Source organism: Hyla sarda, unplaced genomic scaffold (genome assembly GCF_029499605.1).
Source record: "Hyla sarda isolate aHylSar1 unplaced genomic scaffold, aHylSar1.hap1 scaffold_1422, whole genome shotgun sequence".
In the NCBI taxonomy this organism is placed as follows: Eukaryota; Metazoa; Chordata; class Amphibia; order Anura; family Hylidae; genus Hyla; species Hyla sarda.
In genome coordinates, this window is record NW_026608052.1 from 1 (window position 1) to 25,546 (window position 25,546).

Genomic DNA, 25,546 nt, shown 5'->3' on the forward strand with positions numbered 1-25,546 from the left:
CAGCAGAAGCAGCAGCAGCACCACCTTTTGTTTTTTGGCTGCAGCAGCAGCAAGGCCCACAGGGCTGGCTAGCTGGCTAGCCAGCAAGCAGGTAGCAATGAAAGTAGGAATCTTTCTTTTTAACCCTGTAAGGGGGTGGTGCACTGTACCCGAAGATACTGCCATATCGGGTCAATGCATAGGGCGACGGAAGCAAGCTTCGAAATCGGCCCCCGTTCTCAAAAATCCATTTAATATATGGTCCCCAGATAGGGGACGTATCAGATATTAAACTGATAAGAACAGATACTACACTTGATCTTAGCCAAAAGGCCGAGAAGCGATAACCGTGAAAGGGGCGGGCCCAACAAGGTGCCCTTCATGGGCACTATCACTGCTTGCTGTCAGGGAGGCTGCCAGACAATTTTCCATGCACACTCTGGGCTGGGGGGCAGTCAACCACCAGTACACACAGCAGAACCTAAACCCATACCATTATTGCTAAGCAGCAAGACAGGGGCCCATTGCACTCCCACGGGGCCTTTTTAAATGCAATCCATAACCCGGATTTGCCAGGAACCCTTCTTACTCCTCCTACTTGCATGTGACACTGGGCTGAGGATCTGCATAGGAAACACACACACAAGCACACACCTACCTTTGTTGCCTGCAGATGCCTCCTTGGCTGTCCCCAAACGGTATCAAACCAACACCCACGGGAAGCTGTAAGCATAGAGGACATGCCTGCACCCCATTGGACTTACCTGTGTGGGTTAAACCCGGGTTATTTGACAACCTATGGCGGTGATGGTTCTGCTCAGGCAGAGCAGTGCTGATGCTCCTCATAAAGCTGTCGCTGCTGTGAAGGTTCTAGGTGACATCACAAATCCCTATGGTTACATACACAACAAAGCTGGGTTGTTGTTGTTTACACTCTGCAAGGCCTGTGGAAGTGAGTGACATCATAGCACTGTAGTTCTGAGGGTTCTAGATGGATGCAACAATCTCCTGTTGCTTCTATGAAGGCCATAATAGACGACATCACCAAACAGCTCCATAGTCACATACACAGCAAAGGAGAGATGTTGTTTACACCTAGTGATGTCAGTGGTATTGAGTGACATCACAGCACAGTGCTAAGGCTCCTGGGCCTGGACACAGCAGCGGCTGCAATATCTCAACGGAGAATACGTTTATATATATGTGTGTGTGTGCGCGTATATATATATATATATATATATATATATATATATATATATATATATATATTTCTCCGCCGAAATCACTTTTAAACCCATTTCCACCTTTTTTTCCCTTCTCTTCCTCTTACTTTTTTTTCACGTTTTTCTCCTTTTCGCCTCTTTTCTGGGCGTATTATTCTTCTTTTTCTTCTTTTTTTTCGTCTAATGCATACCCCATCAGTGCAGCAATGCTTATTCAATACCGCCAGCAGATGGAGACACTGGGGGATAATTTTCTAAGGATTTATACTGATTTTTCCTGTCTGAATTTGTCGCACAGAAAGTTGCAGGCCAAATATGTGTGACATTTCTGCGACTTTAGCTTCTAGAGCATTTTTACAACATTATACATAGGTGCTGAATACATAAAAAGCGACTGTTCAGCGACAGACAAGTCGCATCGGCTGAAAGTAGGCCAGAATGTCAGTCCATGTTGGAGCAGGTTTAGATACAGTCTAAAGTATAGATCTCAAAGTCTGTGCACAGAATTTAGCAAGGGCCTCGCACCTTCTGATGCATCAGGTAGGTGCACAATAGCATAGCCTAACCCTCTGTACTTTGGTCTATATTGATGCGGGACATAGACAGCCAGCTGATGACCAATCCATTAGTGCAATGGATGGCTGGAAGCATTTGTCTTTGCCTTTGCAATACCACAGAAGCAATGCATGGTCAATGTACAGCAATGACACACCTGTGTGAACAGCCAGGAGACCCCCCCCCCCCCCCCATGTTATGTTACATAGTTACATAGTTAGTACGGTCGAAAAAAGACATATGTCCATCAAGTTCAACCAGGGAATTAAGGGGTAGGGGTGTGGCGCGATATTGGGGAAGGGATGAGATTTTATATTTCTTCATAAGCATTAATCTTATTTTGTCAATTAGGAACATTCAGGACCCACCCGCTATCAAGGCAGCTGCCTATCATGTCATGCCCTACCTGCACAGGTGTGCTGGCTACTCAAATGATCCAATTAAGGAGGCCATTTAGTCAGCAGCAGCAGAAGTCCTGTGCCTGGACGCTCCAACAGCGGCCAGACACAAGCAGAAGCAGAAGCAGCAGAAGCAGCAGCAGCACCACCTTTTGTTTTTTGGCTGCAGCAGCAGCAAGGCCCACAGGGCTGGCTAGCTGGCTAGCCAGCAAGCAGGTAGCAATGAAAGTAGGAATCTTTCTTTTTAACCCTGTAAGGGGGTGGTGCACTGTACCCGAAGATACTGCCATATCGGGTCAATGCATAGGGCGACGGAAGCAAGCTTCGAAATCGGCCCCCGTTCTCAAAAATCCATTTAATATATGGTCCCCAGATAGGGGACGTATCAGATATTAAACTGATAAGAACAGATACTACACTTGATCTTAGCCAAAAGGCCGAGAAGCGATAACCGTGAAAGGGGCGGGCCCAACAAGGTGCCCTTCATGGGCACTATCACTGCTTGCTGTCAGGGAGGCTGCCAGACAATTTTCCATGCACACTCTGGGCTGGGGGGCAGTCAACCACCAGTACACACAGCAGAACCTAAACCCATACCATTATTGCTAAGCAGCAAGACAGGGGCCCATTGCACTCCCACGGGGCCTTTTTAAATGCAATCCATAACCCGGATTTGCCAGGAACCCTTCTTACTCCTCCTACTTGCATGTGACACTGGGCTTAGGATCTGCATAGGAAACACACACACAAGCACACACCTACCTTTGTTGCCTGCAGATGCCTCCTTGGCTGTCCCCAAACGGTATCAAACCAACACCCACGGGAAGCTGTAAGCATAGAGGACATGCCTGCACCCCATTGGACTTACCTGTGTGGGTTAAACCCGGGTTATTTGACAACCTATGGCGGTGATGGTTCTGCTCAGGCAGAGCAGTGCTGATGCTCCTCATAAAGCTGTCGCTGCTGTGAAGGTTCTAGGTGACATCACAAATCCCTATGGTTACATACACAACAAAGCTGGGTTGTTGTTGTTTACACTCTGCAAGGCCTGTGGAAGTGAGTGACATCATAGCACTGTAGTTCTGAGGGTTCTAGATGGATGCAACAATCTCCTGTTGCTTCTATGAAGGCCATAATAGACGACATCACCAAACAGCTCCATAGTCACATACACAGCAAAGGAGAGATGTTGTTTACACCTAGTGATGTCAGTGGTATTGAGTGACATCACAGCACAGTGCTAAGGCTCCTGGGCCTGGACACAGCAGCGGCTGCAATATCTCAACGGAGAATACGTTTATATATATGTGTGTGTGTGTGCGCGTATATATATATATATATATATATATATATATATATATATATATATTTCTCCGCCGAAATCACTTTTAAACCCATTTCCACCTTTTTTTCCCTTCTCTTCCTCTTACTTTTTTTTCACGTTTTTTTACGTTTTTCTCCTTTTCGCCTCTTTTCTGGGCGTATTATTCTTCTTTTTCTTCTTTTTTTTCGTCTAATGCATACCCCATCAGTGCAGCAATGCTTATTCAATACCGCCAGCAGATGGAGACACTGGGGGATAATTTTCTAAGGATTTATACTGATTTTTCCTGTCTGAATTTGTCGCACAGAAAGTTGCAGGCCAAATATGTGTGACATTTCTGCGACTTTAGCTTCTAGAGCATTTTTACAACATTATACATAGGTGCTGAATACATAAAAAGCGACTGTTCAGCGACAGACAAGTCGCATCGGCTGAAAGTAGGCCAGAATGTCAGTCCATGTTGGAGCAGGTTTAGATACAGTCTAAAGTATAGATCTCAAAGTCTGTGCACAGAATTTAGCAAGGGCCTCGCACCTTCTGATGCATCAGGTAGGTGCACAATAGCATAGCCTAACCCTCTGTACTTTGGTCTATATTGATGCGGGACATAGACAGCCAGCTGATGACCAATCCATTAGTGCAATGGATGGCTGGAAGCATTTGTCTTTGCCTTTGCAATACCACAGAAGCAATGCATGGTCAATGTACAGCAATGACACACCTGTGTGAACAGCCAGGAGACCCCCCCCCCCCCCCCATGTTATGTTACATAGTTACATAGTTAGTACGGTCGAAAAAAGACATATGTCCATCAAGTTCAACCAGGGAATTAAGGGGTAGGGGTGTGGCGCGATATTGGGGAAGGGATGAGATTTTATATTTCTTCATAAGCATTAATCTTATTTTGTCAATTAGGAACATTCAGCACCCACCCGCTATCAAGGCAGCTGCCTATCATGTCATGCCCTACCTGCACAGGTGTGCTGGCTACTCAAATGATCCAATTAAGGAGGCCATTTAGTCAGCAGCAGCAGAAGTCCTGTGCCTGGACGCTCCAACAGCGGCCAGACACAAGCAGAAGCAGAAGCAGCAGAAGCAGCAGCAGCACCACCTTTTGTTTTTTGGCTGCAGCAGCAGCAAGGCCCACAGGGCTGGCTAGCTGGCTAGCCAGCAAGCAGGTAGCAATGAAAGTAGGAATCTTTCTTTTTAACCCTGTAAGGGGGTGGTGCACTGTACCCGAAGATACTGCCATATCGGGTCAATGCATAGGGCGACGGAAGCAAGCTTCGAAATCGGCCCCCGTTCTCAAAAATCCATTTAATATATGGTCCCCAGATAGGGGACGTATCAGATATTAAACTGATAAGAACAGATACTACACTTGATCTTAGCCAAAAGGCCGAGAAGCAATAACCGTGAAAGGGGCGGGCCCAAGAAGGTGCCCTTCATGGGCACTATCACTGCTTGCTGTCAGGGAGGCTGCCAGACAATTTTCCATGCACACTCTGGGCTGGGGGGCAGTCAACCACCAGTACACACAGCAGAACCTAAACCCATACCATTATTGCTAAGCAGCAAGACAGGGGCCCATTGCACTCCCACGGGGCCTTTTTAAATGCAATCCATAACCCGGATTTGCCAGGAACCCTTCTTACTCCTCCTACTTGCATGTGACACTGGGCTTAGGATCTGCATAGGAAACACACACACAAGCACACACCTACCTTTGTTGCCTGCAGATGCCTCCTTGGCTGTCCCCAAACGGTATCAAACCAACACCCACGGGAAGCTGTAAGCATAGAGGACATGCCTGCACCCCATTGGACTTACCTGTGTGGGTTAAACCCGGGTTATTTGACAACCTATGGCGGTGATGGTTCTGCTCAGGCAGAGCAGTGCTGATGCTCCTCATAAAGCTGTCGCTGCTGTGAAGGTTCTAGGTGACATCACAAATCCCTATGGTTACATACACAACAAAGCTGGGTTGTTGTTGTTTACACTCTGCAAGGCCTGTGGAAGTGAGTGACATCATAGCACTGTAGTTCTGAGGGTTCTAGATGGATGCAACAATCTCCTGTTGCTTCTATGAAGGCCATAATAGACGACATCACCAAACAGCTCCATAGTCACATACACAGCAAAGGAGAGATGTTGTTTACACCTAGTGATGTCAGTGGTATTGAGTGACATCACAGCACAGTGCTAAGGCTCCTGGGCCTGGACACAGCAGCGGCTGCAATATCTCAACGGAGAATACGTTTATATATATGTGTGTGTGTGCGCGTATATATACATATATATATATATATATATATATATATATATATATATATATACTCCGCCGAAATCACTTTTAAACCCATTTCCACCTTTTTTTCCCTTCTCTTCCTCTTACTTTTTTTTCACGTTTTTTTACGTTTTTCTCCTTTTCGCCTCTTTTCTGGGCGTATTATTCTTCTTTTTCTTCTTTTTTTTCGTCTAATGCATACCCCATCAGTGCAGCAATGCTTATTCAATACCGCCAGCAGATAGAGACACTGGGGGATAATTTTCTAAGGATTTATACTGATTTTTCCTGTCTGAATTTGTCGCACAGAAAGTTGCAGGCCAAATATGTGTGACATTTCTGCGACTTTAGCTTCTAGAGCATTTTTACAACATTATACATAGGTGCTGAATACATAAAAAGCGACTGTTCAGCGACAGACAAGTCGCATCGGCTGAAAGTAGGCCAGAATGTCAGTCCATGTTGGAGCAGGTTTAGATACAGTCTAAAGTATAGATCTCAAAGTCTGTGCACAGAATTTAGCAAGGGCCTCGCACCTTCTGATGCATCAGGTAGGTGCACAATAGCATAGCCTAACCCTCTGTACTTTGGTCTATATTGATGCGGGACATAGACAGCCAGCTGATGACCAATCCATTAGTGCAATGGATGGCTGGAAGCATTTGTCTTTGCCTTTGCAATACCACAGAAGCAATGCATGGTCAATGTACAGCAATGACACACCTGTGTGAACAGCCAGGAGACCCCCCCCCCCCCCCATGTTATGTTACATAGTTACATAGTTAGTACGGTCGAAAAAAGACATATGTCCATCAAGTTCAACCAGGGAATTAAGGGGTAGGGGTGTGGCGCGATATTGGGGAAGGGATGAGATTTTATATTTCTTCATAAGCATTAATCTTATTTTGTCAATTAGGAACATTCAGCACCCACCCGCTATCAAGGCAGCTGCCTATCATGTCATGCCCTACCTGCACAGGTGTGCTGGCTACTCAAATGATCCAATTAAGGAGGCCATTTAGTCAGCAGCAGCAGAAGTCCTGTGCCTGGACGCTCCAACAGCGGCCAGACACAAGCAGAAGCAGAAGCAGCAGAAGCAGCAGCAGCACCACCTTTTGTTTTTTGGCTGCAGCAGCAGCAAGGCCCACAGGGCTGGCTAGCTGGCTAGCCAGCAAGCAGGTAGCAATGAAAGTAGGAATCTTTCTTTTTAACCCTGTAAGGGGGTGGTGCACTGTACCCGAAGATACTGCCATATCGGGTCAATGCATAGGGCGACGGAAGCAAGCTTCGAAATCGGCCCCCGTTCTCAAAAATCCATTTAATATATGGTCCCCAGATAGGGGACGTATCAGATATTAAACTGATAAGAACAGATACTACACTTGATCTTAGCCAAAAGGCCGAGAAGCGATAACCGTGAAAGGGGCGGGCCCAACAAGGTGCCCTTCATGGGCACTATCACTGCTTGCTGTCAGGGAGGCTGCCAGACAATTTTCCATGCACACTCTGGGCTGGGGGGCAGTCAACCACCAGTACACACAGCAGAACCTAAACCCATACCATTATTGCTAAGCAGCAAGACAGGGGCCCATTGCACTCCCACGGGGCCTTTTTAAATGCAATCCATAACCCGGATTTGCCAGGAACCCTTCTTACTCCTCCTACTTGCATGTGACACTGGGCTGAGGATCTGCATAGGAAACACACACACAAGCACACACCTACCTTTGTTGCCTGCAGATGCCTCCTTGGCTGTCCCCAAACGGTATCAAACCAACACCCACGGGAAGCTGTAAGCATAGAGGACATGCCTGCACCCCATTGGACTTACCTGTGTGGGTTAAACCCGGGTTATTTGACAACCTATGGCGGTGATGGTTCTGCTCAGGCAGAGCAGTGCTGATGCTCCTCATAAAGCTGTCGCTGCTGTGAAGGTTCTAGGTGACATCACAAATCCCTATGGTTACATACACAACAAAGCTGGGTTGTTGTTGTTTACACTCTGCAAGGCCTGTGGAAGTGAGTGACATCATAGCACTGTAGTTCTGAGGGTTCTAGATGGATGCAACAATCTCCTGTTGCTTCTATGAAGGCCATAATAGACGACATCACCAAACAGCTCCATAGTCACATACACAGCAAAGGAGAGATGTTGTTTACACCTAGTGATGTCAGTGGTATTGAGTGACATCACAGCACAGTGCTAAGGCTCCTGGGCCTGGACACAGCAGCGGCTGCAATATCTCAACGGAGAATACGTTTATATATATGTGTGTGTGTGCGCGTATATATATATATATATATATATATATATATATATATATATATATTTCTCCGCCGAAATCACTTTTAAACCCATTTCCACCTTTTTTTCCCTTCTCTTCCTCTTACTTTTTTTTCACGTTTTTCTCCTTTTCGCCTCTTTTCTGGGCGTATTATTCTTCTTTTTCTTCTTTTTTTTCGTCTAATGCATACCCCATCAGTGCAGCAATGCTTATTCAATACCGCCAGCAGATGGAGACACTGGGGGATAATTTTCTAAGGATTTATACTGATTTTTCCTGTCTGAATTTGTCGCACAGAAAGTTGCAGGCCAAATATGTGTGACATTTCTGCGACTTTAGCTTCTAGAGCATTTTTACAACATTATACATAGGTGCTGAATACATAAAAAGCGACTGTTCAGCGACAGACAAGTCGCATCGGCTGAAAGTAGGCCAGAATGTCAGTCCATGTTGGAGCAGGTTTAGATACAGTCTAAAGTATAGATCTCAAAGTCTGTGCACAGAATTTAGCAAGGGCCTCGCACCTTCTGATGCATCAGGTAGGTGCACAATAGCATAGCCTAACCCTCTGTACTTTGGTCTATATTGATGCGGGACATAGACAGCCAGCTGATGACCAATCCATTAGTGCAATGGATGGCTGGAAGCATTTGTCTTTGCCTTTGCAATACCACAGAAGCAATGCATGGTCAATGTACAGCAATGACACACCTGTGTGAACAGCCAGGAGACCCCCCCCCCCCCCCCCATGTTATGTTACATAGTTACATAGTTAGTACGGTCGAAAAAAGACATATGTCCATCAAGTTCAACCAGGGAATTAAGGGGTAGGGGTGTGGCGCGATATTGGGGAAGGGATGAGATTTTATATTTCTTCATAAGCATTAATCTTATTTTGTCAATTAGGAACATTCAGCACCCACCCGCTATCAAGGCAGCTGCCTATCATGTCATGCCCTACCTGCACAGGTGTGCTGGCTACTCAAATGATCCAATTAAGGAGGCCATTTAGTCAGCAGCAGCAGAAGTCCTGTGCCTGGACGCTCCAACAGCGGCCAGACACAAGCAGAAGCAGAAGCAGCAGAAGCAGCAGCAGCACCACCTTTTGTTTTTTGGCTGCAGCAGCAGCAAGGCCCACAGGGCTGGCTAGCTGGCTAGCCAGCAAGCAGGTAGCAATGAAAGTAGGAATCTTTCTTTTTAACCCTGTAAGGGGGTGGTGCACTGTACCCGAAGATACTGCCATATCGGGTCAATGCATAGGGCGACGGAAGCAAGCTTCGAAATCGGCCCCCGTTCTCAAAAATCCATTTAATATATGGTCCCCAGATAGGGGACGTATCAGATATTAAACTGATAAGAACAGATACTACACTTGATCTTAGCCAAAAGGCCGAGAAGCGATAACCGTGAAAGGGGCGGGCCCAACAAGGTGCCCTTCATGGGCACTATCACTGCTTGCTGTCAGGGAGGCTGCCAGACAATTTTCCATGCACACTCTGGGCTGGGGGGCAGTCAACCACCAGTACACACAGCAGAACCTAAACCCATACCATTATTGCTAAGCAGCAAGACAGGGGCCCATTGCACTCCCACGGGGCCTTTTTAAATGCAATCCATAACCCGGATTTGCCAGGAACCCTTCTTACTCCTCCTACTTGCATGTGACACTGGGCTTAGGATCTGCATAGGAAACACACACACAAGCACACACCTACCTTTGTTGCCTGCAGATGCCTCCTTGGCTGTCCCCAAACGGTATCAAACCAACACCCACGGGAAGCTGTAAGCATAGAGGACATGCCTGCACCCCATTGGACTTACCTGTGTGGGTTAAACCCGGGTTATTTGACAACCTATGGCGGTGATGGTTCTGCTCAGGCAGAGCAGTGCTGATGCTCCTCATAAAGCTGTCGCTGCTGTGAAGGTTCTAGGTGACATCACAAATCCCTATGGTTACATACACAACAAAGCTGGGTTGTTGTTGTTTACACTCTGCAAGGCCTGTGGAAGTGAGTGACATCATAGCACTGTAGTTCTGAGGGTTCTAGATGGATGCAACAATCTCCTGTTGCTTCTATGAAGGCCATAATAGACGACATCACCAAACAGCTCCATAGTCACATACACAGCAAAGGAGAGATGTTGTTTACACCTAGTGATGTCAGTGGTATTGAGTGACATCACAGCACAGTGCTAAGGCTCCTGGGCCTGGACACAGCAGCGGCTGCAATATCTCAACGGAGAATACGTTTATATATATGTGTGTGTGTGTGCGCGTATATATATATATATATATATATATATATATATATATATATATATTTCTCTGCCGAAATCGCTTTTAAACCCATTTCCACCTTTTTTTCCCTTCTCTTCCTCTTACTTTTTTTTCACGTTTTTTTACGTTTTTCTCCTTTTCGCCTCTCTTCTGGGCGTATTTTTCTTCTTTTTCTTCTTTTTTTTCGTCTAATGCATACCCCATCAGTGCAGCAATGCTTATTCAATACCGCCAGCAGATGGAGACACTGGGGGATAATTTTCTAAGGATTTATACTGATTTTTCCTGTCTGAATTTGTCGCACAGAAAGTTGCAGGCCAAATATGTGTGACATTTCTGCGACTTTAGCTTCTAGAGCATTTTTACAACATTATACATAGGTGCTGAATACATAAAAAGCGACTGTTCAGCGACAGACAAGTCGCATCGGCTGAAAGTAGGCCAGAATGTCAGTCCATGTTGGAGCAGGTTTAGATACAGTCTAAAGTATAGATCTCAAAGTCTGTGCACAGAATTTAGCAAGGGCCTCGCACCTTCTGATGCATCAGGTAGGTGCACAATAGCATAGCCTAACCCTCTGTACTTTGGTCTATATTGATGCGGGACATAGACAGCCAGCTGATGACCAATCCATTAGTGCAATGGATGGCTGGAAGCATTTGTCTTTGCCTTTGCAATACCACAGAAGCAATGCATGGTCAATGTACAGCAATGACACACCTGTGTGAACAGCCAGGAGACCCCCCCCCCCCCCCCATGTTATGTTACATAGTTACATAGTTAGTACGGTCGAAAAAAGACATATGTCCATCAAGTTCAACCAGGGAATTAAGGGGTAGGGGTGTGGCGCGATATTGGGGAAGGGATGAGATTTTATATTTCTTCATAAGCATTAATCTTATTTTGTCAATTAGGAACATTCAGCACCCACCCGCTATCAAGGCAGCTGCCTATCATGTCATGCCCTACCTGCACAGGTGTGCTGGCTACTCAAATGATCCAATTAAGGAGGCCATTTAGTCAGCAGCAGCAGAAGTCCTGTGCCTGGACGCTCCAACAGCGGCCAGACACAAGCAGAAGCAGAAGCAGCAGAAGCAGCAGCAGCACCACCTTTTGTTTTTTGGCTGCAGCAGCAGCAAGGCCCACAGGGCTGGCTAGCTGGCTAGCCAGCAAGCAGGTAGCAATGAAAGTAGGAATCTTTCTTTTTAACCCTGTAAGGGGGTGGTGCACTGTACCCGAAGATACTGCCATATCGGGTCAATGCATAGGGCGACGGAAGCAAGCTTCGAAATCGGCCCCCGTTCTCAAAAATCCATTTAATATATGGTCCCCAGATAGGGGACGTATCAGATATTAAACTGATAAGAACAGATACTACACTTGATCTTAGCCAAAAGGCCGAGAAGCAATAACCGTGAAAGGGGCGGGCCCAAGAAGGTGCCCTTCATGGGCACTATCACTGCTTGCTGTCAGGGAGGCTGCCAGACAATTTTCCATGCACACTCTGGGCTGGGGGGCAGTCAACCACCAGTACACACAGCAGAACCTAAACCCATACCATTATTGCTAAGCAGCAAGACAGGGGCCCATTGCACTCCCACGGGGCCTTTTTAAATGCAATCCATAACCCGGATTTGCCAGGAACCCTTCTTACTCCTCCTACTTGCATGTGACACTGGGCTTAGGATCTGCATAGGAAACACACACACAAGCACACACCTACCTTTGTTGCCTGCAGATGCCTCCTTGGCTGTCCCCAAACGGTATCAAACCAACACCCACGGGAAGCTGTAAGCATAGAGGACATGCCTGCACCCCATTGGACTTACCTGTGTGGGTTAAACCCGGGTTATTTGACAACCTATGGCGGTGATGGTTCTGCTCAGGCAGAGCAGTGCTGATGCTCCTCATAAAGCTGTCGCTGCTGTGAAGGTTCTAGGTGACATCACAAATCCCTATGGTTACATACACAACAAAGCTGGGTTGTTGTTGTTTACACTCTGCAAGGCCTGTGGAAGTGAGTGACATCATAGCACTGTAGTTCTGAGGGTTCTAGATGGATGCAACAATCTCCTGTTGCTTCTATGAAGGCCATAATAGACGACATCACCAAACAGCTCCATAGTCACATACACAGCAAAGGAGAGATGTTGTTTACACCTAGTGATGTCAGTGGTATTGAGTGACATCACAGCACAGTGCTAAGGCTCCTGGGCCTGGACACAGCAGCGGCTGCAATATCTCAACGGAGAATACGTTTATATATATGTGTGTGTGTGCGCGTATATATACATATATATATATATATATATATATATATATATATATATATATTTCTCCGCCGAAATCACTTTTAAACCCATTTCCACCTTTTTTTCCCTTCTCTTCCTCTTACTTTTTTTTCACGTTTTTTTACGTTTTTCTCCTTTTCGCCTCTTTTCTGGGCGTATTATTCTTCTTTTTCTTCTTTTTTTTCGTCTAATGCATACCCCATCAGTGCAGCAATGCTTATTCAATACCGCCAGCAGATAGAGACACTGGGGGATAATTTTCTAAGGATTTATACTGATTTTTCCTGTCTGAATTTGTCGCACAGAAAGTTGCAGGCCAAATATGTGTGACATTTCTGCGACTTTAGCTTCTAGAGCATTTTTACAACATTATACATAGGTGCTGAATACATAAAAAGCGACTGTTCAGCGACAGACAAGTCGCATCGGCTGAAAGTAGGCCAGAATGTCAGTCCATGTTGGAGCAGGTTTAGATACAGTCTAAAGTATAGATCTCAAAGTCTGTGCACAGAATTTAGCAAGGGCCTCGCACCTTCTGATGCATCAGGTAGGTGCACAATAGCATAGCCTAACCCTCTGTACTTTGGTCTATATTGATGCGGGACATAGACAGCCAGCTGATGACCAATCCATTAGTGCAATGGATGGCTGGAAGCATTTGTCTTTGCCTTTGCAATACCACAGAAGCAATGCATGGTCAATGTACAGCAATGACACACCTGTGTGAACAGCCAGGAGACCCCCCCCCCCCCCCATGTTATGTTACATAGTTACATAGTTAGTACGGTCGAAAAAAGACATATGTCCATCAAGTTCAACCAGGGAATTAAGGGGTAGGGGTGTGGCGCGATATTGGGGAAGGGATGAGATTTTATATTTCTTCATAAGCATTAATCTTATTTTGTCAATTAGGAACATTCAGCACCCACCCGCTATCAAGGCAGCTGCCTATCATGTCATGCCCTACCTGCACAGGTGTGCTGGCTACTCAAATGATCCAATTAAGGAGGCCATTTAGTCAGCAGCAGCAGAAGTCCTGTGCCTGGACGCTCCAACAGCGGCCAGACACAAGCAGAAGCAGAAGCAGCAGAAGCAGCAGCAGCACCACCTTTTGTTTTTTGGCTGCAGCAGCAGCAAGGCCCACAGGGCTGGCTAGCTGGCTAGCCAGCAAGCAGGTAGCAATGAAAGTAGGAATCTTTCTTTTTAACCCTGTAAGGGGGTGGTGCACTGTACCCGAAGATACTGCCATATCGGGTCAATGCATAGGGCGACGGAAGCAAGCTTCGAAATCGGCCCCCGTTCTCAAAAATCCATTTAATATATGGTCCCCAGATAGGGGACGTATCAGATATTAAACTGATAAGAACAGATACTACACTTGATCTTAGCCAAAAGGCCGAGAAGCGATAACCGTGAAAGGGGCGGGCCCAACAAGGTGCCCTTCATGGGCACTATCACTGCTTGCTGTCAGGGAGGCTGCCAGACAATTTTCCATGCACACTCTGGGCTGGGGGGCAGTCAACCACCAGTACACACAGCAGAACCTAAACCCATACCATTATTGCTAAGCAGCAAGACAGGGGCCCATTGCACTCCCACGGGGCCTTTTTAAATGCAATCCATAACCCGGATTTGCCAGGAACCCTTCTTACTCCTCCTACTTGCATGTGACACTGGGCTGAGGATCTGCATAGGAAACACACACACAAGCACACACCTACCTTTGTTGCCTGCAGATGCCTCCTTGGCTGTCCCCAAACGGTATCAAACCAACACCCACGGGAAGCTGTAAGCATAGAGGACATGCCTGCACCCCATTGGACTTACCTGTGTGGGTTAAACCCGGGTTATTTGACAACCTATGGCGGTGATGGTTCTGCTCAGGCAGAGCAGTGCTGATGCTCCTCATAAAGCTGTCGCTGCTGTGAAGGTTCTAGGTGACATCACAAATCCCTATGGTTACATACACAACAAAGCTGGGTTGTTGTTGTTTACACTCTGCAAGGCCTGTGGAAGTGAGTGACATCATAGCACTGTAGTTCTGAGGGTTCTAGATGGATGCAACAATCTCCTGTTGCTTCTATGAAGGCCATAATAGACGACATCACCAAACAGCTCCATAGTCACATACACAGCAAAGGAGAGATGTTGTTTACACCTAGTGATGTCAGTGGTATTGAGTGACATCACAGCACAGTGCTAAGGCTCCTGGGCCTGGACACAGCAGCGGCTGCAATATCTCAACGGAGAATACGTTTATATATATGTGTGTGTGTGCGCGTATATATATATATATATATATATATATATATATATATATATATATTTCTCCGCCGAAATCACTTTTAAACCCATTTCCACCTTTTTTTCCCTTCTCTTCCTCTTACTTTTTTTTCACGTTTTTCTCCTTTTCGCCTCTTTTCTGGGCGTATTATTCTTCTTTTTCTTCTTTTTTTTCGTCTAATGCATACCCCATCAGTGCAGCAATGCTTATTCAATACCGCCAGCAGATGGAGACACTGGGGGATAATTTTCTAAGGATTTATACTGATTTTTCCTGTCTGAATTTGTCGCACAGAAAGTTGCAGGCCAAATATGTGTGACATTTCTGCGACTTTAGCTTCTAGAGCATTTTTACAACATTATACATAGGTGCTGAATACATAAAAAGCGACTGTTCAGCGACAGACAAGTCGCATCGGCTGAAAGTAGGCCAGAATGTCAGTCCATGTTGGAGCAGGTTTAGATACAGTCTAAAGTATAGATCTCAAAGTCTGTGCACAGAATTTAGCAAGGGCCTCGCACCTTCTGATGCATCAGGTAGGTGCACAATAGCATAGCCTAACCCTCTGTACTTTGGTCTATATTGATGCGGGACATAGACAGCCAGCTGATGACCAATCCATTAGTGCAATGGATGGCTGGAAGCATTTGTCTTTGCCTTTGCAATACCACAGAAGCAATGCATGGTCAATGTACAGCAATGACACACCTGTGTGAACAGCCAGGAGACCCCCCCCCATGTTATGTTACATAGTTACATAGTTAGTACGGTCGAAAAAAGACATATGTCCATCAAGTTCAACCAGGGAATTAAGGGGTAGGGGTGTGGCGCGATATTGGGGAAGGGATGAGATTTTATATTTCTTCATAAGCATTAATCTTATTTTGTCAATTAGGAACATTCAGCACCCACCCGCTATCAAGGCAGCTGCCTATCATGTCATGCCCTACCTGCACAGGTGTGCTGGCTACTCAAATGATCCAATTAAGGAGGCCATTTAGTCAGCAGCAGCAGAAGTCCTGTGCCTGGACGCTCCAACAGCGGCCAGACACAAGCAGAAGCAGCAGAAGCAGCAGCAGCACCACCTTTTGTTTTTTGGCTGCAGCAGCAGCAAGGCCCACAGGGCTGGCTAGCTGGCTAGCCAGCAAGCAGGTAGCAATGAAAGTAGGAATCTTTCTTTTTAACCCTGTAAGGGGGTGGTGCACTGTACCCGAAGATACTGCCATATCGGGTCAATGCATAGGGCGACGGAAGCAAGCTTCGAAATCGGCCCCCGTTCTCAAAAATCCATTTAATATATGGTCCCCAGATAGGGGACGTATCAGATATTAAACTGATAAGAACAGATACTACACTTGATCTTAGCCAAAAGGCCGAGAAGCGATAACCGTGAAAGGGGCGGGCCCAACAAGGTGCCCTTCATGGGCACTATCACTGCTTGCTGTCAGGGAGGCTGCCAGACAATTTTCCATGCACACTCTGGGCTGGGGGGCAGTCAACCACCAGTACACAGCAGAACCTAAACCCATACCATTATTGCTAAGCAGCAAGACAGGGGCCCATTGCACTCCCACGGGGCCTTTTTAAATGCAATCCATAACCCGGATTTGCCAGGAACCCTTCTTACTCCTCCTACTTGCATGTGACACTGGGCTTAGGATCTGCATAGGAAACACACACACAAGCACACACCTACCTTTGTTGCCTGCAGATGCCTCCTTGGCTGTCCCCAAACGGTATCAAACCAACACCCACGGGAAGCTGTAAGCATAGAGGACATGCCTGCACCCCATTGGACTTACCTGTGTGGGTTAAACCCGGGTTATTTGACAACCTATGGCGGTGATGGTTCTGCTCAGGCAGAGCAGTGCTGATGCTCCTCATAAAGCTGTCGCTGCTGTGAAGGTTCTAGGTGACATCACAAATCCCTATGGTTACATACACAACAAAGCTGGGTTGTTGTTGTTTACACTCTGCAAGGCCTGTGGAAGTGAGTGACATCATAGCACTGTAGTTCTGAGGGTTCTAGATGGATGCAACAATCTCCTGTTGCTTCTATGAAGGCCATAATAGACGACATAACCAAACAGCTCCATAGTCACATACACAGCAAAGGAGAGATGTTGTTTACACCTAGTGATGTCAGTGGTATTGAGTGACATCACAGCACAGTGCTAAGGCTCCTGGGCCTGGACACAGCAGCGGCTGCAATATCTCAACGGAGAATACGTTTATATATATGTGTGTGTGTGCGCGTATATATATATATATATATATATATATATATATATATTTCTCCGCCGAAATCACTTTTAAACCCATTTCCACCTTTTTTTCCCTTCTCTTCCTCTTACTTTTTTTTCACGTTTTTTTACGTTTTTCTCCTTTTCGCCTCTTTTCTGGGCGTATTATTCTTCTTTTTCTTCTTTTTTTTCGTCTAATGCATACCCCATCAGTGCAGCAATGCTTATTCAATACCGCCAGCAGATGGAGACACTGGGGGATAATTTTCTAAGGATTTATACTGATTTTTCCTGTCTGAATTTGTCGCACAGAAAGTTGCAGGCCAAATATGTGTGACATTTCTGCGACTTTAGCTTCTAGAGCATTTTTACAACATTATACATAGGTGCTGAATACATAAAAAGCGACTGTTCAGCGACAGACAAGTCGCATCGGCTGAAAGTAGGCCAGAATGTCAGTCCATGTTGGAGCAGGTTTAGATACAGTCTAAAGTATAGATCTCAAAGTCTGTGCACAGAATTTAGCAAGGGCCTCGCACCTTCTGATGCATCAGGTAGGTGCACAATAGCATAGCCTAACCCTCTGTACTTTGGTCTATATTGATGCGGGACATAGACAGCCAGCTGATGACCAATCCATTAGTGCAATGGATGGCTGGAAGCATTTGTCTTTGCCTTTGCAATACCACAGAAGCAATGCATGGTCAATGTACAGCAATGACACACCTGTGTGAACAGCCAGGAGACCCCCCCCCCCCCCCCCATGTTATGTTACATAGTTACATAGTTAGTACGGTCGAAAAAAGACATATGTCCATCAAGTTCAACCAGGGAATTAAGGGGTAGGGGTGTGGCGCGATATTGGGGAAGGGATGAGATTTTATATTTCTTCATAAGCATTAATCTTATTTTGTCAATTAGGAACATTCAGCACCCACCCGCTATCAAGGCAGCTGCCTATCATGTCATGCCCTACCTGCACAGGTGTGCTGGCTACTCAAATGATCCAATTAAGGAGGCCATTTAGTCAGCAGCAGCAGAAGTCCTGTGCCTGGACGCTCCAACAGCGGCCAGACACAAGCAGAAGCAGAAGCAGCAGAAGCAGCAGCAGCACCACCTTTTGTTTTTTGGCTGCAGCAGCAGCAAGGCCCACAGGGCTGGCTAGCTGGCTAGCCAGCAAGCAGGTAGCAATGAAAGTAGGAATCTTTCTTTTTAACCCTGTAAGGGGGTGGTGCACTGTACCCGAAGATACTGCCATATCGGGTCAATGCATAGGGCGACGGAAGCAAGCTTCGAAATCGGCCCCCGTTCTCAAAAATCCATTTAATATATGGTCCCCAGATAGGGGACGTATCAGATATTAAACTGATAAGAACAGATTTTTTTTTTTTTTTACATTTTTATTGAAAAAAACTCAAAAACTTAAATACATCACAAGAAAATTTTTACAATACTTCAAATACTGTTTTCCATAAATGTAAATTCCACATAGCTAATGCTTTTTTCTGCCCAAATCTCTTTTTATCAATTAAATAGTACAAGTAAACTTCACTGTATATCATCTTCAAACATTCTTTTTCACAAATAAAATCTCTTTTGAAGACAAGGATATTACGAACTTTCCATAATACATTTTTTGTACAGTTGATAAAAATCCACAAAATTCTCTCTTTTTCTTTCGTAACTCCATCACTTTTGCCATATAAAACAACTTCATGATTTAAAACTTTTAGACCTGTTAGGAATTTCAATAAAGAACCAATTAGTCTAAAAACCTTTTGTGCAAAATAACAATTCCAGAAAAGGTGCAAAACAGTTTCATCTATATTGCAATTTTCCCGGGGACAGACACATACAGCATTTAGACCTCTTCTATATTGGAAAAATCTTACCGGAAGACACTCATGGATAATCATCCATGCTAAATCCTTGTGCTCATTAAAAAGATATGGCTCGTTTACCTTTTTCCATATTTGTACACACCTATTATAAGAAAAATTAGAGACCATACATATTTCTTCTTGCAAATTTAACTGTACTTCTATCTTGCGAGCATCCCTCAAGGTTAACAAGTCAAAGTCTTTAAGGTTATACATACGTATAATTTTTTCTAAGATGGCATAATGTTTAGGCGGAGTTAAAAGTACAGGAGAAGATAATGATAAAAACACCCATTTTCTTCTTCTAAAAATATGTCCCGCAGAGTACTTTAAAAAACAGGACCATACACTTTTCATAAAAAGTCCCCTAAAACACCAACTAAAAAACCTTAAGTATAAAAATTTTCTAATACAGGGAACCTGTTTTCCTCCATTTTTTTGTGACTTATACATAATATCTCTTTTTAATTTTTCTGCTTTAGAACTCCATAGAAACTCAAAGAGAATCCTCTGAAGTTGCCTAGACATAAGTTCATTAGGAGGATAAATCATATTTAAATAGAGCATAATGGGTATTAGCATAGCCTTAATCACCAAAATTTTACCTTCTAAAGATAATTTCCTAAGGGACCAAAAGTCTACTTTCTTCTTTACCTTTTCTTTTACCATTAGCCAACTTTCCTCACCATTGTTATTTTTATCAAAGATGACTCCAAGGATTTTTATTTTTTCTGACTGTAATTTTAGGTTTGGTATTTGCACGTTTTCCCATTTACCTATATAAAAACAGTCACATTTAGATAAATTAAGTTTAAAAGCAGAAGCTTTACAAAAGAAATCAGTAACATCAACAACTCTTTGTAAAGAGAAGGAACTTTCACAAAAAACATTAATATCATCCATATAGCCACACACTTTAAGGGTGGCATTATTACCTCCAGGAACTGGCACTCCTTTTATTATTTTATCATTCCTTATTAAGTTTAACAGAGGTTCTATTGCACATATAAACAGTATAGGAGACAAAGGGCAGCCTTGCTTTACCCCTGATGATAAATTAATAAAATCTGTAAGGAAACCATTTATTAAAATCCTGCTAAAAGAACCTTTATATAAGAGAGCAATTTGCTTAATAAGTATGTTAGGAAAACCCATGCGTTGTAAAACCATCCATAAAAAACAATGTGATACTCTATCGAACGCTTTATGAAAATCTAGAGATAGAATGGCTATATTTTGATTCCGCTCTTGCTGATACCATATGACGTCCCTAATAGCATTTAAAGGTTCAGCTACACTCCTTCCTGGGACACCACATACCTGATCCACATGGATGACCTTGTGCAAAAATGGCTTCATTCTGTTAACAAAAATTTTTGACATAATCTTATAATCAACATTAAGAAGCGTAATTGGTCTCCAATTTTCTAAGCTGTTCCTATCCCCCTTTTTGGGGATCAGAGACACTATACCACTCCTCCAAGATAAAGGTAGAACATCAGAATTAAAAGCCTCCTTAAAAATATTAAGCAAATCATCTTTAAAAATTTCCCAAAAGGTTTTATAAAACTCTACAGGAAGTCCATCAGAACCTGGTGTTTTACCTGTGGATAAACTTTTAGCAGCAATTTCTAATTCTTGGCATCTTACTTCTGTGCAAAGTGCATCTTGGTCCTCCTTACTTAAACCACAATCTAAAGTGCTTAGGAGAAAATTAGCAGCAGATATATCAATGGGTTTCTCATTAAACAGATCTTGATAAAAGGATTTAGCTTTGGATAACATTCCTACATTAGTAGTTTCATCCTCAATGTTAATCATTAACTTTTTTGTTTCCATTACCTTTTTAAAAAAGAATCTTGTACACTTTTCATCCTTCTCTTTACATTCAACTTTGGAGTTAAAAATTATTTCTTTCCCTTTGTTAGTTATAGCCTTCTGAATATCACTTTTAACACTTAAAATCAGATCGTCTACATATACACCCAGCTCTTTGAGTTGATAATAGGTTTGTAGTTTTGTGTTAAGATCTCTATACCATTTCAATTTCTCTTTTGTTTTTTTAACACCCATCTTAATAAAATACTCTTTAAATTTTACCTTGCAGAATTCCCACCATGCTAAAAGAGAATTAAAATTAGTCCTTGAGTTCTGCAATTTTTTAAAAAGATAGATAAAATTACATTTAATTTCTTCATCTTCAAGCAAAGAGACATTCAGACGCCAGACTCCTTTGGCTCTGCAAACCCCATCAAACTTACATGTAGCAGATAAAATCTTATGATCTGAAAAAAAGGTAGAAGTCAATTGCATATTCCCATAAAATGCAAATCCAGAAGCAAAAATATAATCAATCCTTGACATATAAAGGCTATTCCCCCAGGTATACCCAGGGTCATTAGGGAAAGAGGTTCTCCACAAATCTTTTAAATTAAAATCAACTATAAAATCCTTTAGTTGTTTTTCAGTCTTATCTTTCCTTTGTTCAGATCCTCCAGCCCGCTCCTCTCCTGCCATTATACAATTAAAATCACCAGCGATGATAAGCGGGGATGAACCCGGTAAATAAAACTGAATTTTCTCTAATAAATCAGATCTTTCATCCTTATCTGGAGAGGCATATACATTTAAAAGTCTCATATTCATGTCATTATAAATAATATGAACGAGCAGGGCTCTACCGGGTACAATGTCTGTGAAGTAGGTAACTTTATACTCACTGCTCTTGAACAGTATGCCAACACCAGTCACTTTCCTCTCATTATCCCCTGACCACACAGACGGGCCAAGAGTCCATTCAGATCTTAAAGATGAATAATTGATATCATAATCAATGGCACATTCCTGTAAAAATAAAATGTCTGTAGGCAAAGAAGACAAGAAAGAAAATAAAGCAGCCCTCCTCTCTGGGCTCTTCAAACTCCTCACATTGAAGGAGGAGATATTAACACTTGGTAGCTCCTGGGTCATTCATTATCCTCAGACAAAGAACCCCAATCTGTAGGTGGTGACACAAATTCCTCAATATTAACAGGGTCGGATGCTGTTATAACCTTTTGGCAGACAATCTCCACGTTCCCCTCGTCCGCACTAACTCGACCACTCCTTTTGATGTTAAGGCCCTTTTCCTCTTTCCGGTCTCTGCTTTTCCTCTTTCGCCGTTCTTCTACATCCATCTCCTCTGTATCCCTTCTGGGCGGTCCAGGACCCTCAACTTCCATGAGAGGAGAACCCCTCACTTCTGTCTCAGGTCCCACGACCTTCCCCGGGGACACAATGCTTTTGGAGACATGAGCCACAGCAGGTATCACAGGAATTCCGGTAGCAGAAGACTCAGGCATCACTTTCAGGGTGTGGGTCTTAGGCACAGGCACAGCATCCATGGAGCTCTTCCTCATCGAGGGACCAGCCGACGTAGCCACAATATTGGCCCAGGAGCGTTGAGGACAATCCTTAAAAGCGTGTCCTTTCTGCTTACACACATTACACAGAATCTCATTTTGACAGTCCAAAGTGGTGTGGCCTTTTTGGCCACATCTTTTGCAAATAACCACTTCCTCTTTGCAAGATTCTTGTGTATGACCATATTCATGGCATTTCCTGCAATAATACGGCATCCCAGGGTAGAATAAATAGCCACGTTTACGCCCAATTAAAAAATTTGCAGGTGGGCGACACAGACCTCCAATTCCTCTCACATCTTCTCTGAACTTAACAGCAAACTTATGCTTTCCAGTCCAAAAGTCCATTGCATTCATTATTTTATGAGAGTATTTGACTTCCGCACAATATTGGTTTAAAAATAAGACAATGTCTCTTATATCCACGTATGGATCGTGCATAGTAACCACCAGTGGAACATCGCCATTAGAATATAGAGCAATGAAAACAAGTCCTTTCATATCCTCCTCATTGGCAAGCTCCCGAACTTTCTCAAACATATGGTCACATGCAGATGCGGAAGTCAAGGTAAGAATGAAAAGTCCTTTACCTGGGTCTTTTAGGCAAAACACATCTTCTCTCTGAATGTGCAATAAATCCAGCATAATTCTCTTGACAAAAAATTCCAAAGTCATCTTCTCCTTTTTCTCCTCATCCACTTCAATACGGAAGGTGTTCTTAATCCGAGTTTCAGTATGCGCAGCAAACCTAAGGGTCGCCATGGGGGATCGCCTTCCCGTTCTTTGTAAGTCCTCCTCCTATAGCAGCATGAGGCTTAAGACGGATAAAAAACCGCCGATGCCTCAAGGCCGAAGGTTCGACGAACTCAGAGCCCCTTGACAAGATACAAGATCTTAGCCAAAAGGCCGAGAAGCGATAACCGTGAAAGGGGCGGGCCCAACAAGGTGCCCTTCATGGGCACTATCACTGCTTGCTGTCAGGGAGGCTGCCAGACAATTTTCCATGCACACTCTGGGCTGGGGGGCAGTCAACCACCAGTACACACAGCAGAACCTAAACCCATACCATTATTGCTAAGCAGCAAGACAGGGGCCCATTGCACTCCCACGGGGCCTTTTTAAATGCAATCCATAACCCGGATTTGCCAGGAACCCTTCTTACTCCTCCTACTTGCATGTGACACTGGGCTTAGGATCTGCATAGGAAACACACACACAAGCACACACCTACCTTTGTTGCCTGCAGATGCCTCCTTGGCTGTCCCCAAACGGTATCAAACCAACACCCACGGGAAGCTGTAAGCATAGAGGACATGCCTGCACCCCATTGGACTTACCTGTGTGGGTTAAACCCGGGTTATTTGACAACCTATGGCGGTGATGGTTCTGCTCAGGCAGAGCAGTGCTGATGCTCCTCATAAAGCTGTCGCTGCTGTGAAGGTTCTAGGTGACATCACAAATCCCTATGGTTACATACACAACAAAGCTGGGTTGTTGTTGTTTACACTCTGCAAGGCCTGTGGAAGTGAGTGACATCATAGCACTGTAGTTCTGAGGGTTCTAGATGGATGCAACAATCTCCTGTTGCTTCTATGAAGGCCATAATAGACGACATCACCAAACAGCTCCATAGTCACATACACAGCAAAGGAGAGATGTTGTTTACACCTAGTGATGTCAGTGGTATTGAGTGACATCACAGCACAGTGCTAAGGCTCCTGGGCCTGGACACAGCAGCGGCTGCAATATCTCAACGGAGAATACGTTTATATATATGTGTGTGTGTGCGCGTATATATATATATATATATATATATATATATATATATATATATATATATTTCTCCGCCGAAATCACTTTTAAACCCATTTCCACCTTTTTTTCCCTTCTCTTCCTCTTACTTTTTTTTCACGTTTTTTTACGTTTTTCTCCTTTTCGCCTCTTTTCTTGGCGTATTATTCTTCTTTTTCTTCTTTTTTTTCGTCTAATGCATACCCCATCAGTGCAGCAATGCTTATTCAATACCGCCAGCAGATGGAGACACTGGGGGATAATTTTCTAAGGATTTATACTGATTTTTCCTGTCTGAATTTGTCGCACAGAAAGTTGCAGGCCAAATATGTGTGACATTTCTGCGACTTTAGCTTCTAGAGCATTTTTACAACATTATACATAGGTGCTGAATACATAAAAAGCGACTGTTCAGCGACAGACAAGTCGCATCGGCTGAAAGTAGGTGTTACGCCGAGCGCTCCGGGTCCCCGCTCCTCCCCGGAGCGCTCGCTTCACTCTCCCCGCGGCAGCGCTCCGGTCACGTCCTCTGACCCGGGGCGCTGCGATTCCGCTGCCAGCCGGGATGCGATTCGCGATGCGGGTAGCGCCCGCTCGCGATGCGCTCTCCGTCTGTTCTGTCCCGGCGCGCGCGGCCCCGCTCCCTAGGGCGCGCGCGCGCCGGGTCTCTGCGATTTAAAGGGCCACTGCGCCGCTGATTGGTGCAGTGGTCCCAATTAGTGTGTTCACCTGTGCACTTCCCTATATCACCTCACTTCCCCTGCACTCCCTTGCCGGATCTTGTTGCCTTAGTGCCAGTGAAAGCGTTCCTTGTGTGTTCCTTGCCTGTGTTTCCAGACCTTCTGCCGTTGCCCCTGACTACGATCCTTGCTGCCTGCCCCGACCTTCTGCTACGTCCGACCTTGCTTTTGCCTACTCCCTTGTACCGCGCCTATCCCGCTTTGCGGCGGGCTCTGGTGAAAACCAGTAGTGGCTTAGAACCGGTCCACTAGCACGGTCCACGCCAATCCCTCTCTGGCACAGAGGATCCACTACCTGCCAGCCGGCATCGTGACAGTAGATCCGGCACTGGATCCCGCTGAAGTTCCTCTGCCAGTTGTCGCTGACCTCACCACGGTGGTCGCCCAGCAGTCACAACAGATAGCGCAACAAGGCCAACAGCTGTCTCAACTGACCGTTATGCTACAACAGTTACTACCACAGCTTCAGCAGTCATCTCCTCCGCCAGCTCCTGCACCTCCTCCGCAGCGAGTGGCCGCTCCTGGGATACGCTTATCCTTGCCGGATAAATTTGATGGGGACTCTAAGTTTTGCCGTGGCTTTCTTT

The 25,546-nt window shown here is 44.7% G+C and overlaps 9 non-coding genes across 9 annotated transcripts; all 9 read right to left on the minus strand.

Annotated features, from left to right (window-relative positions):
* Positions 1–133: 133 nt before the first annotated feature.
* Positions 134–324, minus strand: LOC130307379 (U2 spliceosomal RNA). The gene has a single exon (XR_008856562.1). It is a non-coding gene; the product is annotated as a U2 spliceosomal RNA (small nuclear RNA).
* Positions 325–2,413: 2,089 nt separating this feature from the next.
* Positions 2,414–2,604, minus strand: LOC130307350 (U2 spliceosomal RNA). The gene has a single exon (XR_008856535.1). It is a non-coding gene; the product is annotated as a U2 spliceosomal RNA (small nuclear RNA).
* A 2,095-nt stretch (positions 2,605–4,699) lies between these two features.
* LOC130307368 (U2 spliceosomal RNA) lies at positions 4,700–4,890 on the minus strand. The gene has a single exon (XR_008856553.1). It is a non-coding gene; the product is annotated as a U2 spliceosomal RNA (small nuclear RNA).
* Positions 4,891–6,987: 2,097 nt separating this feature from the next.
* On the minus strand, positions 6,988–7,178 carry LOC130307352 (U2 spliceosomal RNA). The gene has a single exon (XR_008856536.1). It is a non-coding gene; the product is annotated as a U2 spliceosomal RNA (small nuclear RNA).
* Positions 7,179–9,262: 2,084 nt separating this feature from the next.
* Positions 9,263–9,453, minus strand: LOC130307353 (U2 spliceosomal RNA). The gene has a single exon (XR_008856537.1). It is a non-coding gene; the product is annotated as a U2 spliceosomal RNA (small nuclear RNA).
* A 2,095-nt stretch (positions 9,454–11,548) lies between these two features.
* On the minus strand, positions 11,549–11,739 carry LOC130307369 (U2 spliceosomal RNA). Its single transcript, XR_008856554.1, has one exon. It is a non-coding gene; the product is annotated as a U2 spliceosomal RNA (small nuclear RNA).
* Positions 11,740–13,837: 2,098 nt separating this feature from the next.
* LOC130307354 (U2 spliceosomal RNA) lies at positions 13,838–14,028 on the minus strand. The gene has a single exon (XR_008856538.1). It is a non-coding gene; the product is annotated as a U2 spliceosomal RNA (small nuclear RNA).
* A 2,070-nt stretch (positions 14,029–16,098) lies between these two features.
* LOC130307355 (U2 spliceosomal RNA) lies at positions 16,099–16,289 on the minus strand. Its single transcript, XR_008856539.1, has one exon. It is a non-coding gene; the product is annotated as a U2 spliceosomal RNA (small nuclear RNA).
* Positions 16,290–18,373: 2,084 nt separating this feature from the next.
* LOC130307375 (U2 spliceosomal RNA) lies at positions 18,374–18,562 on the minus strand. Its single transcript, XR_008856559.1, has one exon. It is a non-coding gene; the product is annotated as a U2 spliceosomal RNA (small nuclear RNA).
* Positions 18,563–25,546: the final 6,984 nt, after the last annotated feature.